The 14,682-nt window shown below is 38.0% G+C and overlaps 1 long non-coding RNA gene across 2 annotated transcripts in view; it reads left to right on the forward strand.

The window, feature by feature from the left end:
• The window catches only part of LOC139182712 (uncharacterized), a 72,458-nt gene that overhangs the window by 45,732 nt on the left and 12,044 nt on the right, over nucleotides 1-14,682 (forward strand). The gene's annotated exons all lie outside the window — the stretch shown is intronic.

Below are 14,682 nucleotides of genomic sequence, written 5' to 3' on the forward strand. Positions count from 1 at the left end.
TTGCCTCAGGATGCCAATTAACCCTATCTATAACTACAGAAACTCATTGCTATATACAAGACTGATTGATATATTGAGAAAGATTGAGTTTTAATTAAAGATAGTGTTGCTGGATTGTTTTTGTTTTTTTGCTTTTTATTTTCTAAGTGAGTCTGTGCTTTCCCCACTCCAATACACTTGTTGGGGTCTTAATTTAATATCAGAACATGTATTTTAGAATATAAGACATATTCAAATATTCACAGTAATTCTAATAAATGACAAAGTACTGTGAAAAGGAGTTTTATATTCGATCTTCTGTGGATCATTTTAATTTAGCTCATGCATTCTAGGTTTGTAAATCTTTACACTAGTGGAAATTTGTTCCTGTGAAGGAAATCATGAGTTCTTGTGAAAATCTAGATGACACTAGGGGGCAGCATGATATCTAGAAAGGGAGTGGCGTTTGGCTTCAAGGAGCCTGGGTTCTAATCTCAAAATATCCACAACAGAGAATAACCCTCTGAACTTTTTTTCTTTTTTTCCCTCTACCTATAAAATTAGAAGTATTGACCACGTAATCCAAAGGGGCCCTTCAAACTCTCATCATCTCTGTTTAATTTGCCATTGTTATAGTTTATGCCAGGGTAAAAATTAAAGCCAAGCAAATTCACGTTAGTTGGATTTACATTAAACCAATATGTTCCGTCACTACAGTTTTCATCTTTTATAATTCATATGTTGGGAGGAACTCCATACAGCAAAATCCTCCCCTTTAAAAGTCATATTGTAACTTATGGACAGTAAGCTGACTGTGAACCAAGGAGGATTCAGAGAAATGGCCCAGTTCCAATTGCAATACTAGGTGGTCTATAAAATAACCTTGAAAAGACTGTACTTCAGCAACGCCTCAGTTGTGAACTGTGCTGAGAGAGCCATTGTGCCCTCTTCACTCTCCAAGGGGTTTGCAAGCTGTTGGCAAGGTACACAGGGCACTGTCAAAAAGAGAAACCCATGGGAGACCCTATCATTGTTAGCACAGTCAACAGAAGCAGCTGATGGTGCTGACAGAAAGCGATAAAAGCCACTGTTGGGAACCACGGACTGGAACTTCTTTGGGGAACTCTCTTTAATCAGGATTTTTAGACTGAGTGTTGTACTAGGGAGGACCTTTCAAAGTCTCTGGTCTGCTCCACCATTCAAATATCTCTCTTTCATGTGGACAGTACTTTGCTGAGAAGAGCAACTCTATTTGATTTCCAACACAGAGGTGGTGACTATATTCTCTACGTTATGGACTCATAACCACTGATTAGAAGTGATTGAATCAGAGATTGACCGTTAACTCAGTGAGAGGCAATCTTTAAGAATGGCCAGGAGGAGGCTTGAAATTTAGTCATCTTCAAGAAGAGGTATTATTAATTGGCCAATCAAAGTCTATTTCTTTGTAATTTGAACTAGAGATATGGGGAAAACATCAACATGTTAGTAGCAGAAGCAGGAGCTAAAAGACCTATGAAGAAAAGGCAACATGCTTTTTCTGTTTGAAAAAGAGTTTTTTTCCCCCCTCAAAAAAGATGCTGGAAGGTAGAAGAGCTATATAGGATATATAGCTATATATAATAGGATATATCCTTAAGCTATACTGAAGGATAATTTCCAAAGTAGAATATTATGTTAAGTTAGAAAAATGAGTAAAAGTGAAGTATTTGGTTGGTAGGTGCAGAAGAAAAGATAGAGATCACCTGAGAAACTATACTGTGAATCAATACCACCATTGGGGAGCCAATGCAGTAATACTGTTATTAGCTCAACACTGGATTCTTCTACTATTTAAAATATGTTCTGATTTCACAGATAACTAATTACATAACTTTTTCCTACATTCTTATGAAGACTGATCACATGGCTAAGATTCTTATTTCTTTACTAAGTCTCATGTACTTCCTTGAAATAAATTTCCATTAATTGAGGTAACAATACTGTACTATGCAGCATGACTGTAAGTTGATCTCTTAAGGTGCAAAAGCCAGTTATAAAAAGTCATATGAGATAATAAGATTACCTTTTAAATGTAGTTGGAATTATACGATGCTGATAATTTGAAATTGTGCAGAATTCTGTCAAGTTTGAAAAGTCTTTAAGCTTTTAGATAGATGAAAGGAGAAAAACAGATGCAGAATCCAGTCAAATATTTAACCTGGTGTGCCAGTAATCAACTATTTTCTTTCAGCTCTGAATGCATCTCTTTCCCATGCTTTGTGACAATAAAACTGAACCCTGTTAACGCATTTACTTTAGCACCCGGCAAAATGTTAGTCATCATCAGTAGAGGGTGCTGGAGAGATGCTGCTGCTACTGCTGCTAAATCACTTCAGCCGTGTCTGACTCTGTACAACCCCATAGACGGCAGCCCACAGGCTCCGCCGTCCCTGGGATTCTCCAGGCAAGAACACTGGAGTGGGCTGCCATTGCCTTCTCCGTGGAGAGATGCTACAAGCCTGTAACAGAGGAAGATAACTTCCATCTAGGGTTCTGGCCTTGCATTATTGTTATTATTAATGAGAGAGCCCAGAAGCCTCCAGCTATGCTCTTTGGTTATGATCTCCTTCCAGTGGTCACTCCTGAGCACTGTGTCCCGGTCACACCCTGTAGAAACTGGAGACCACTTCTACAGACTGGGCTTCCCTGGTGGCTCAGATGGTAGAGTCTGCCTGCAGTGCGGGATTCCCTAGATCGGGAAGATACCCTGGAGAAAGAAAGGGCAACCCACTCCAGTATTCTCGTGTGGAAAATCTCAAGGACGAAGGAGCCTGGGCAGCTACAGTCCATGGGGTCACAAAGAGTCGGACACAACTGAGCAACTTTCTTTCTTTCTACAGACTAGCTCCCATTCCCATCCTTAAGGAAGTTTCTTTGCCATGGGTAGTCTCTATGTTCACCCTGTTGAAAAAGGTCTGATTCTCAGCCTTGAGGTCAGGGCTCTTCCTAGTCTTTTACATTTCTCTTTGTTATTGTTTTAGCTTTATTGTCCACAATTCCTCAGTTTAGAGGTAGTAGTTGTTCTTTTGTATCTGTTACTTCTGAGTTCTTTTTCCTGTTATACCCATCTTCTATTAGTTACCAATTAGTTTTATTATATTCAAATAACCACTATGCTTACTGTCTCCTGGTTGGACCCTGAATGATGAACCTGCATATTTTGCAAACTTATATTAGTGCTGAGTCAAAGGATTAGGACTACATGGTCATCTCCTTCTAGTAAAGAAATTATCGACACAACAAATATAAATACAGTTATGTATGTCATATCAGGATGGCCAACAAGAATCCAGTCAGCCTATCATTTAAAAGCTTAGATAGTTGTCTTCACTAGTGACAGCGCATCTTTTAACTCTGGGAAGATATTAAATTAATATGGAAAAACATCTTAGATTGGATTCCGGAGAAACAGCGAGTCTGAGATGGAGATTTGTGTATAGGAACTATTTTAGGGAATGCTTTCAGGATCAACATCTGGGCGGCGGGGGGCGGGTGGGCAGTGAAGAAAGTAGCATTAGGAAAAGAAAGGAGTTGATGCGTGATGTATCCCAGAGAAGGTCCGCATGATCTCATATTGCTCGGCAATTCAAACTCTTCCACCTTCATGGTGTTTGGCACAAGAAGATGTTAGCACTCCTACATCAACACATCATTTGGTGTGAATTTACTCCAAGAGGGCAAACTACTCAGGATGCTGTGGGGCAAATCTCTTTAGCTAAGGGCTGTTTCCAGAGAGTGACTCGACTGAAAACCTTTCCATCAGCTGCCCACACTCTCACCAGCTGGGGAAAACAGGTACCACAGTCCAAAGCAGGGTATTTGAGCAACTGTATTCATTATCTACTGCTGCTTAACAAACCTCCCTCCTGTTTTAGTGGCTTAAAACAATGACAAGTAGTATGCTTGCAGATTTGCAATTTAGGCAAAGTTCAGTGAAGATAACTCTTTTCTGTTCTGCTCAACATCAACAGCAAAAGCTTGAAGGCTAGTAACTGAGATCATCTGAAGACTAGCTCATTCACATGTGTGGTGGTTGATACTGGCAGTCAGGTAAGATCTGAGTTTGGGCTGTCAGCTTCTCTGTGGCCTGGGCTTCCTCATAACATGGTGGCAGCATCACTTTTTCTGCATTCTATTTTTTGCAGTAGAAAAAACCTTGCCCAGATTTAGAGGATAGAGAAATAGACTCTGCCTCTTGATGAGGAGTGAGGTAGGACCATAAATTTTTCTGTGACCATTTTGGAAAATATAATCTGCCACAGTAGCACATAACAAAAGCTACTATAAAAGGAAATGAAAAACATTATATAAATATTTTGTTAGAAAAAAATGTGTGCATGATTGACATTTTATTTACTCTGATATTTAAGAGAATCTTGGCATTTAAAGCAAAGCCTTATAACTCTAAAGTGTATAATGGAGCAATTTATTTAGAAATGAGTTTAAGTTGAAATCATACTGTGTCTCTTTACAGAGGAAGAACTTTCAAGAAATGTAAATTATACAACATTTTTATGTTTAATTTTTAAATTAATAAAATCATATTTAGTATTTGGCAAGATCTGATCTATCAGATTAAAATGTAAAAATTTAAAATAATGTATATATTTGCAAATACTATTTGAAATACATCAAAATGTGTGTGCTACATATATATGTGTGTTACATATATATATGTAAATAAGACCAAACATTATTCAAAATCATCTTCAAAAAGTTTATTAATATTTGCAGTATCATATATACAATATTGGAGAAGGCAATGGCACCCCACTCCAGTACTCTTGCCTGGAAAATCCCATGGATGGAGGAGCCTGGTAGGCTGCAGTCCATGGGGTTGCTAAGAGTAGGACACGACTGAGTGACTTCCCTTTCACTTTTCACTTTCCTGCATTGGAGAAGGAAATGGCAACCCACTCCAGTGTTCTTGCCTGGAGAATCCCAGGGATGGGGGAGCCTGGTGGGCTTCCGTCTATGGGGTCGCACAGAGTCGGACACGACTGAAGTGACTTAGCATATACAATATTAAAGTGTGCAACTTGAACTTAATTATTAGGGGAAAGCAGGAGTTTTGAATGTGCAACTTTATTAAGTTGAATAACAGCCCTTATTTCCACAAATGAAATTCTGAATAGTCTTTGGCACATACAAAATCCACCTCTGAATGCCCTTTTTTTCCTTCACTAAAAATTCTCATCGATATAATCAAGAGGGTCAACTAGCATAGAGACATTAATTATAAATCTCAAATCTTTAATATAGGGTTTTGACCTTGGAGAATAGGTTTGTAGAAATTTACAATATCAGCACAAATCGACTCAGCTATATGTATAGTACATCAGACTTAAGATGATGGTACACACTCCTTTGCTCCCCAAGATTATCTTCCTAATGTACTCTTATTTCAGGAGTCTACATGTGAAGTAGGCAAAAACAGAGTTGTTTTGTTGATAGAGACTAAGATAGAGCTGTGGTTGAATTTGGCTCTTGGTTGGTCTAACAGAAATCCAATGTTAGGGCTTAAGGTGTCCTTAGCAATTTTACTCTTGGTAATCTACTGATTAACTGGAAGTGAAATATTTTTCTTTTATCCTGAACTTAAAGATTTATAGGGCCAGCTCTATAGATAACTCATGCAAAATTCTTTCTTTCAGAAACTTTTGATTTTAAATTGTGTCTTGCAGTTATATTTTCTAGAGATATTATAATTAAACTTTCAATGACTGTCTTTTATTCTATAAATATTTCTTTTGTGTCACATTAATTTTACAGCAAAATAATATTGTGTTAAATAAATTGATTTAAGATATAATTACAGATTATAGTTTTCCATCCAAAAGAGATGAAAATGTCAAGTTGTGGGTTCAGCTTCTGGAACTCTCTTTTTTCAATTCACAAATAGACGGATTCTAGATTTGAGGTTATGTTATTTAAAAATGGAAAGGTTGATATAATCACAAATCTGCATGCTGCCATATTTATTTCTCAGCAATCAATGCAATAAAGTATCTGACTTTTGTAGCTCTAAATCGAGTACATCCAAGCTATTTATTACTATTCACCATTGTCATTCATCAGAATAAGCTATCTGTTCATACCCCTAAAATATTACATATTAATGAAGTCCCAGTGATGCAATATTTCTGAAGAATAGCAAGTTAATACTATCATGGTTAAGCTGCATTATATTCAGTTTATATTTGATTTAGGAAGTTCTTTCAACTTCTTGCCTAGTTTCTATGTAAAGAAAATAATAGTTTTGTTGTAGCATAGCTGTTATTTTAAAACTTCCTCAAAAGATGAAAGACATTAGATACCTGTTAACATTGGGCTCTTTAGGAAGCAGCCTCTGAAATGAGGATTACGGACTGATTTTAGATGTATCTGTTGTTGAAAATAAGCCATGTGGAGTTTATAGCTAACCCCACAAGAATAATCATAATTTAGGTGCCTTGACTTCTCGAGCAAAATCTTCAGCAGAAATTTTATTCCACTGAAAAAATAGCAGCTGGGAGTTCCCTTGTGGCCTGGTGGTTAGGATTTGGGCTTTCATTGCCAGGGTCTGGGTTCAATCCCTGGTCGGGGAACTGAGAGTTCACAAGCTGTGGGGCACAGTAAAAAAAAAAAAAAAAAAAGCAGCTGGACACTCTTGAGCTCTAACAGTAAATGAGCATCTGATCATGGAACATGAATTAACCACATGGCCAGAGCTGACTATCTTGAGTTGGGCTCTGTTACACTTTTCAAAACATAAGGTACAATGGGCCCAGAAATTTATTTTAAGACAGAAGTGGTCCATGTGGCATCAGGCGAGCAGAGTCACACTTCTCCCAATAGCCAGGACTTTGAGGATGATGTATCTGGTTATCTACTTTGTCTGGGAAATGATGTGATATAAATGAGAATGTATATGTAGACTCACAGGCTGTGGTGACTGTCTTGGCTGGTTGTTCAGGGATCCAGAAGGAGATGGATTAAAAGATTAGAAACAAAGGAATCTAGGGAAAAGGCATATAGATAAACCTGTGAGATATGAAGATCTTTCCAGTAAAGATCATAAGAGTTATGCATACCTTGTGTCTCTATTTCCTCATTTCCCATGTTCTTCACTCAGTCTTTCAACCCCATCACTTTACTATTGAGGTCACTAATGGTCTCTGTCTTGCCAAATCCAAGGTCTGTTCTTCACTTTTATTTACTTGATCTCAACAGCATTTGACATTAATGGTCACCTTCTTTGTTCTTGAATTAAGCTTTTTCACATTTTTTCTAGGATATCTAACTCCAAGGGAGTTAACTCTTTTATTATCATGAATATTAGTTTTCAGTTATTTTTTTCAGGTTTCTCATTTTCCTTCTGTCCCTTAAATGTTATTGTCTAATGTTGAAACCTTTGCCTTCTTCTCTTATCTATGTATGTTTATTCATTAGCTGATATTACATAATCCTACAGCTTGAGATGTCATTTACAGCTCTCAGTCCTCCCTGAGCTTCAGATCAGAATATTCAACTGCCTGCATGCTATCTGCACTTGAATGAATAATTTGTTGTTGTTGTTCAGTCACTAAGTCTTGTCCGACTCTTTGCAACCCCATGAACTGCAGGACACTTTCCCTGTCCTTCACTGTCTCCCTGAGTTTGCTCAAACTCATGTCCATTGAGTCAGTGATGCCATCCAACCATCTCATTCTCTGTTGCCCTCTTCCCCTCTTGCCCTCAATCTTTCCAGCATCAGGGTCTTTTCCATTGAGTTGGTTCTTTGCATCATGTGGCCAAACTATTGGAGCTTCAGCTTCAACACCAGGGCTTCCAATGAATGAATAATGCTGCTGCTGCTAAGTCACTTCAGTTATGTCTGACTCTGTGCGACCCCATAGACGGCAGCCCACCAGGCTCCTCCATCCCTGGGATTCTCCAGGCAAGAACACTGGAGTGGGTTGACATTTCCTTCTCCAATGCACGCATGCATGCTAAGCCGTTTCAGTCGTGTCCAACTCTGTGTGACCCCATAGACGGCAGCCCACCAGGCTCCTCTGTCCACAGGATTCTCTAGGCAAGAATATTGGAGTGGGTTGCCATTTCCTTCTCTGTGAATGAATAATGGGTATGCCTAAATTAAAATGTGTAAACTGGAACTGTGACTTCCCTGGTGGCTCAGACGGTAAAGCATCTGCTTACAATGCAGGAGACTCAGGTTCGATCCTCGGGTTGGGAAGATCCCTTGGAAAAGGAAATAGCAACCCACTCCAGTACTCTTGCCTGGAAAATCCCATGGATGGAGGAGCCTGGTAGGCTACAGTCCATGGGGTCACAAAGAGTCAGACACGACTGAGCGACTTCACTTTCACTTTCAAACTGGAACTGTGGCTTTCCCTTTGGAAACTGATTCTCTATGGAGTCCTCATTGAATCTTCTCCATCATATATCACATGTGTCCCATCAACATCAAATCTCACATTTACACTCAAGATACAGCATAAACTCAACCCCTTCCCACGATCTGTCAACTTCCCCAGGCTAAGCCTATTAAACTCCACTGAAAGCTAATGTACTGACACCCCACAGTTCATTTCTTGCTCTGCTATAGTCATTTCTCAACATAGTCATCTCAATGACCTTTTCAAACAAAGGAAATGAAGTCATGTCACAGCTCAAAGCCCAGCAGTGACTTCCATTCTATTCTGAATAAATCCAAACTCCTTGCCCTAGACAAACAAGGTCTACCTGATTTAATTCCTGCCTGTATCTCTGACTCCTTTTCCTAGTCCACTCCTCTCTTCTTGATTCATTCCATTCCCTCTTGCAGAAATTCTTCTTCCTCAGATCTTTATGTGGTTCTCTCCACTATTTGGGGGCTTCCCAGGTGCTCAGTGGTAAAGAATCCATCTGCCAATGCAGGAGACACAGAAGACTCAGGTTCAATCCTTGGGTTGGGAAGACACCCTGGACAAGGAAATGGCAATCCACTGTAGTATTCTTGCCTGGAAAATCCCACAGACAGAGGGCTACAGTCCACGGGGTTGCAAAGAGTTGGGAATGACTGAGCAACTAAGCACGCCCTTATTTGATTCAAGTCTCTGGTCAAATGCTACCTTCTTGAAGAGTTTTTACTTGAGTTCCTTATTCAAAATGCACAACTATCTTCCCTTTTGCTCTGTTTTTCTTCAAAGCACTTACCATTATCTAACATGCCAAAATCTGTTCAGTTGTTTATTTTCTTCCTTTTCCTATAGAACATAAACTCATGAAGGCAGACATTGATTGTTTGGTTCACCGCTTATATTCCTACCTAGAGCTGTGCCTGAAATTCTTAGCAGCATAGTGAACATTTTTTGAATTAAAAATTAACTTTGTGTTTCATTGTCTCACCAACAATTGCAGACATACAAGATATACAATATTTAAGCCATTTTGCAGATGAGGAACATGAGGTAGGAAGGTTAAATCACTTGATAAAAGTCACATATTTATATTATTCAATTTTTGTATATAATGGCTTAAATAGAAAAGTTATTTTAAATTTTAGCACCAGGAGAGAAATGTCTGTTTGGGAAATTTAATGAAAATGATTTTTGTTTTTAAGTTTTTGTTTCCTTCTTGAACTTTGCTTTAGAAATTTATAGCCACATTCCACTTAATCACTGCAGTTTTTGGTTGTTGTTGATCCAAATCCTTTATTTTATTTCAGTTTTAAACTTCACTCATTTAAAAAGTTTTATCTCTTCTGCTTACAGTCAAAATGTGCTTTATTTTAAGGTTTAAAATTCAAGTGAATAAATTTGGAAAATTAGGCCAACATCAAACCAGAATAACTAAGAAAGAACAAATTGTAAGGCATGAATTTGTTGTAGTTTTAGGTAAAAGGGTTAGCAAGGTAAGGTGAGAACAAAATGGCTTCTAACAGTCTTTCAGAAGCTTTACAGATTTATCAGAGAAGGAAGAGCTCAGGGAAAAAAAAGACCAAATAATAAATGAGGGTTACATATTATTAATAATTCTGCTAAAAAGGCTGATATATTGAGCTCATTTTAAACATCTCTCTTTAACAAGAAAAATGAAGAAGGTAACGTGGGCAATTAGCTACTGACATGGCCACTGCATATCTAGGTAATGATCAAAAGTGTGTGGGTGGTATGACCATCCAAGCCTCTCAAAAGGGGCTGCACTTTCTGATATGAGGCATAGAGTCTGGGCATTATTAACTATTTACGTTCACAGGAAATGCAGGTAAATTATTAATTTGTTTTATGATTTTGATGCTTATTTTCTGCTTAGTCATTTCATTTTATAGCACTCTAATGTGCTGTAAGTTTACTGTGAAATAGTTTAAGCAATTCAACATAAGTAAGGTTTATAAATATCAGCCTTTTTAAAGGGAAGTGAAATAGAATCAGCAATGACAGGAATTTTTTTCTTGTTTGCCTTGAATAGAATCTTTTCTATTTCAAAAAATAGTCTCCCTGACATTCTTAGTTGCAAAATGGACCCAAAGGCACATTTAATTATCATACTACCTGATAATGTGATTTGTTATGGTACATTGCATCACATCATGCCATATCTCTTATCATACCATATTGTATTATAAACCAATTTTTTATCTATATTCCAAGAAAAGAATATAAGTTCTGTGGAGCTGGGGGTTTTATTCCTTTTCTTAATAGTTATATGTCTGAAACATAATAGATCCTCAACAAATATTTACTGAAGAATAGTTCACCTCACCTGACTGGATTTGAAGGCACAGGGGTCTAGTTACAAGTAGAACACTGAACACCAGTAGTCTTTGTCAACCAAGTGGCAAACCAGTTCCTTAAGAAGAAATGTCTGGCTAGAATAAAGTGTCTGTTAAAGGCATACCTTTGGCAGATCACATGGTAACTGTCACATCATAGAATGATAAGCATGAAGAATACAAAAATTTTGGCTGGCCTTACTGTGTTTAGCTGTACTTGGGAGTTAAAGGAAGAACATGACAGGCTCAGTCAGGACTCTATGGTCTCAGCTCAAGGCAGTGTCAGAGGCAAAGAACATTTCGTCTCTTATACCTCAAATTTACATACAGAATCTGATTGTACAAATTGGAGTATTTATAATATAGAGTGAATTATAGCTATATTTTTACATGAGGTTAAGAGTTTCAATTTGAAAAATGAGGCTCTGAGAATTAAAATAGCAACATTTGGAAGGATTTAGATGACCTTGAGTACCCCAGATCCAAACTGCATTGAGCAAAAGTAGCTCCATTTTCCAGTCTAAAGAGGGGCTGTTTTACCTTATTTGGAAAACTTAAACTAACTTTAGTAAGGATTATTGGTAGCTCTCCTTAGGCTCTACCATGCCCATGCCTCACAAACTCCAGTCTTCCAGCCAGAGTTAAATCTCAGCATGCCCAAGGAAGACAATCACCAATAAAACCAAGAATGGAAAACGTATATGTCAAAAGAATTCAAATCTGAAATTAAAAATAATTAAAAACCTGGGGAATATATAGGTGGATTCATCAGTGATAGATGGACCATGCAGAAAGCCATAGAGTTTTAGATAGGGCAAAATATATTAACATGGAGGCATTTATCCAATATGCTGCATTCAGTGTTGTAGCTTGAGCAATTACCATTTTCTTAGCTGGTTAACTAAAAGCAGAATTCAGCTGTGGTCTGTACTGAATGAAATGAATGCTCCTTGATGTGATAGACTTTATTTTTGGGGGCTTCAAAATCACTGCAGATGGTGACTGCAGCCATGAAATTAAAAGACACTTGCTCCTTAGAAGAAAAGTTATGATCAACTTAGACAGTATATTAAAAAGCAGAGACATTACTTTGCCAACAAAGGTCCATCTAGTCAAAGCTATGATTTTTCCAGTAGTCTTGTATGGATATAAGAGTTGGACTAAGAAGAAAGCTGAGCACTGAAGAATTGATGCTTTTGAGCTGTAGTGTTGGAGAAGACTCTTGAGAGTCCCTTGGACTGCAAGGAGATCCAACCGGTCCATCCTAAAGGAGATCAGTCCTGGATGTTCATTGGAAGGACTGATGTTGAAGCTAACACTCCAATACTTTGGCCACCTGATGCAAAGAGATGACTCATTTGAAAAGACCTTGTTGCTGGGAAAGATTGAAAGAGGGGGGAGAAGGGGACGACAGAGGATGAGATGGTTAGATGGCATCACTGACTCAGTGGACATGAGTTTGAGTAAATTCTGGAGTTGGTGATGGATAGGGAGGCCTGGCGTGCTGCCATCCATGGGGTCACAAAGAGTCGGACATGACTGAGCGACTGAACTGAACTGAACTGAACTGATATTCAAGAAGGGAGCCAAATACAATGGTGGATACGAGTATATGCTGTACAGTCCACTCACCCATCCTCTAATGGTTCTTACTTCCTTCATTTCAGTGGGACTTATGAAATACTGGTGTTTTACTGTCCAAGACAATGAAGGCAGAGTTACTATGATAGTCGTAATAAGGGAGTAAGGGAGAGAGAATTTTTTCATCCATGAGGATATTTGCTATGGGCTAATGGATCATGGGATCTCTAAGATGAAATAGATGAAAAGAACACTAAGGCACTCCTTGGTCTCTTCTGTGAATATAGCTTTAGGTTGATGTAAAAAACCTTGATCTAAGTTTCATCAAAGAGTTATATTCCTCATGCAGTTCTCAGAACTGAACCACTGGGAAAGTGGTTATTGTTAGGGGAAGAGTGTTATTTTGTATCATCTTCCTTCAGCAGCAAGTGGCTGAGCCCTGGCTGTATAGGAAAATACCCAGATCTTTTAGGGTTATGGGACATTGGCTCTTGTCCAGCACTAGCCCTTGAAGACAGAAAACATCACTATTCAGATGAGAGTTTAAGGGGTCAAAGGAAAAATGGAATTTTGTACTGTGTTTATCTCGCAGTTTTCTCAGTGGATGTATCACACTCTGTAGACTATTGCAGCTCTGAATGTAAGATTGATAAAGTGTACAATTAGAAATTAGCATAAGCTCTACTCTGACTCTTTGACCCATGGAGTCAGAACCATCATTGTAGGAAGTAGAAGCTGATCTGTGGTGCTGAAATAGTAAACCAAAACAATACCATTCTTGGACAAATCAGAGATATTAATATTGCCCTCAAAAACTTGGAAAATACAAGGGCAGTAATTCCTCCCATCTCATTTAGTTCTTCTGGCTGCACCATAGAGAATGAGAGTAGATAATTGTAATCTTAATCAGATGGTAATTCCAACTGAAGCTGCTGTTTCATACATGGGTTCTTTACTGTAGAAAATCATTATTGCCCTTTGTCACTGGTGCACATCTAGTTATTTTGACAGATAATGCATTTTTATTTCTATTGATGAGCACATACCATCAGAAACAGTTTGCATTTACCTGATGGAAACTGAAGTACATCTCTGTTTTCCTGAAGGGCTGGGCAAGCTCTTCGGTTCTTTTATAAGTTAATACACAGACTCCCTGACCTTTTCACCTTACCACAAGGTGGTGTGCTGCTCAGTGATACCATGGAAGTTCTACAGGCTCAAGGAAAATACTACCAGATAGAAAGGAATAAAAGTACCAAAAATATGTGAGTGTCTATGAATTTTTTTCCTTAGTTTCTTTAAAAGGATATTAACTTCTCCAAAATCACTGCAGATGGTGACTGCAGTCATGAAAGTAAAAGATGTTTGCTACTTGGAAAAAAGTTATGACCATCCTAGGCAGTATATTAAAAAGCAGAGACATTAGTTTGCCAACAAAGGTCCATCTAGTCAAGGCTATGGTTTTTCCAGTAGTCGTGTATGTATATGAAAGTTGGACTATCAAGAAAGCTGAGCACTGAATAATTGATGCTTTTGAACTGTGATGTTGGAGAAGACTCTTGAGAGTCTGTTGGACTGCAAAGAGATCCATCCAGTCCATCCTAAAGGAAATCAGTCCTAATTATTCATTGGAAGGACTGATGCTGAAGCTGAAACTCCAGTACTTTGGCCACCTGATGAGAAGAACTGACTCATTTGAAAAGACCTGATGCTGGAAAAAATTGAAGGAGAGAGGAGGATGGGATAACAGAGGATGAGATGGTCGAATGGCATCGCTGACTCAATGGACATGAGTTTGAGTAAACTCTGGGAGTTGGTGATGGACAGGGAGGCCCAGTGTGCTGCAGTCCATGGGGGTCACAAACAGTCAGACACAGCTGAGTGACTGAACTGAACTGAACCAAAAATAAAGTGACCAATATATGGTGGGTTTGTGAGATACAGAACCATAAATACATGACGAGAGTAGCAAAAATGGCAGTGCATATTGTAAGTCTCTTATATGTGAGTTAGTATAAAATTAATTACACAAATTTTAAAAAGTAGAAGGAAAGAAATAATTGAAGATATCAATGAAACAGAAAAAATATATAGAATAAATTAATAAAACTGAAAACTGTTCTTCAAAAAGATTTTTTTAATTGACAAAACTGTAAAAAGTGGAATGTTGAAGAGTTACAGACAATAAAAGAATAATAAAGAGAAATTATGAAGAACTCTATCCTATACTCCATTTATATGAATGTTAAGAATATGAAAAACATGATAATACAAGTTAGAATATTCATTGTCTCTATGTGGGGGGATTAACTGCAAAAAAGCATTAGAAAACTTTTGAAGGTGCT

Source organism: Bos indicus, chromosome 4, assembly GCF_029378745.1.
Source record: "Bos indicus isolate NIAB-ARS_2022 breed Sahiwal x Tharparkar chromosome 4, NIAB-ARS_B.indTharparkar_mat_pri_1.0, whole genome shotgun sequence".
NCBI classification, from domain to species: Eukaryota; Metazoa; Chordata; class Mammalia; order Artiodactyla; family Bovidae; genus Bos; species Bos indicus.